The following is a 1,357-nucleotide window of genomic DNA, read 5'->3' on the forward strand; positions in this document are numbered from 1 at the left end:
TTCCCAAAATGACCTTCCTCGATTCTAGTCGATGATTTCAATAACTGACTTCTTCCAACTAGTGTAGTTCCTTAATCATCAATCCAGCCATTTGTATTTGACGGCTCAAAGCATTGGCCACTACATTGGCCTTCCCGGGATGGTACTTAATTGTATAATCATAGTCCTCCAGAAATTCCATCCATCTACGTTACCTCAAATTTAGCTCCTTTTGTGAGAATAAATACTTAAGACTTTTATGATCAGTAAAAATCTCAAATGTCACTCTATATAGATGGTGTCTCCATTTCTTTAAAGCAAATACCACTGCTGCCAACTCCAAGTCATGAGTCGGATAATTCCCTTCATGTGGTGTCAATTTCCTAGAGGCATACGCTATCACTTTGTCATTTTGCATCAAAACACATCCCAATCCTTCCTTAGAGGCATCAGTGTAAACCACAAAACTATCCTTTCCATTGGGTAGAGCTAATACTTGGGCTCTGATCAAGCGTCTTTTCAATTCCTGGAAACTCTCTTCGCACTTAGGATTTCAAATAAACTTTTCACTTTTCTTGGTCAACTCAGTCATGGGTCCAGCAATTCTAGCAAAATTTTGGATCAATCTCCAGTAATACCCTGCCAATCCAATAAAACTCTGAACCTCAGTAGGGTTTTCCGGTCGTTTCCATTTCGAAACAGTTTCAACTTTAGTTGGATCTACTTTAATCCTATCCTTAGAAATTATGTGTCCCAAGAAAGTCACTTCCCTCAACCAAAATTCACTTTTACTGAACTTAACATATAATTGGTGTTCCCTCAAAGTCTATAAGACAATTCTCAAATGCTTCTCGTGGTCTTTCACATTTTTAGAATACACTAAAATATCATCAATGAAGACCACCACAAATTGATTTAGATAAGGCTTAAAAACCCTATGCATTAAATCCATAAAAGCAGCAGGTGCATTCGTTAATCCAAATGGCATCACGGCAAATTCAAAGTGTCCGTATCTCGAGTTAAAAGCAGTCTTGGGTATATCCTTCTCCAAAATCCTCAATTGATAATAACCCTGTCTCAAATCCAAGTTCGAGAATACTACCGCCCCTTGCAATTGGTCAAATAGCTCATCAATGTGGGGCAATGGGTACTTATTCTTGATCGTAACATCATTCAAGCCTCTATAGTCTATACACAGTCTCAAACTCCCGTCCTTTTTCTTAACAAACAAAACCGGGGCTTCCCACGGAGAATCACTTTCTCGTATAAAACCCCGTTCTAACAAGTCTTGCAGTTGCATTTTTAACTCTTTCAACTCAGCTGGTACCATCCGATATGGTGTCTTAAAGATAGGTGCTACTCCTGGAGTCACGTCAAT

Source organism: Coffea arabica, chromosome 6c, assembly GCF_036785885.1.
Source record: "Coffea arabica cultivar ET-39 chromosome 6c, Coffea Arabica ET-39 HiFi, whole genome shotgun sequence".
Lineage (NCBI taxonomy): Eukaryota > Viridiplantae > Streptophyta > Magnoliopsida > Gentianales > Rubiaceae > Coffea > Coffea arabica.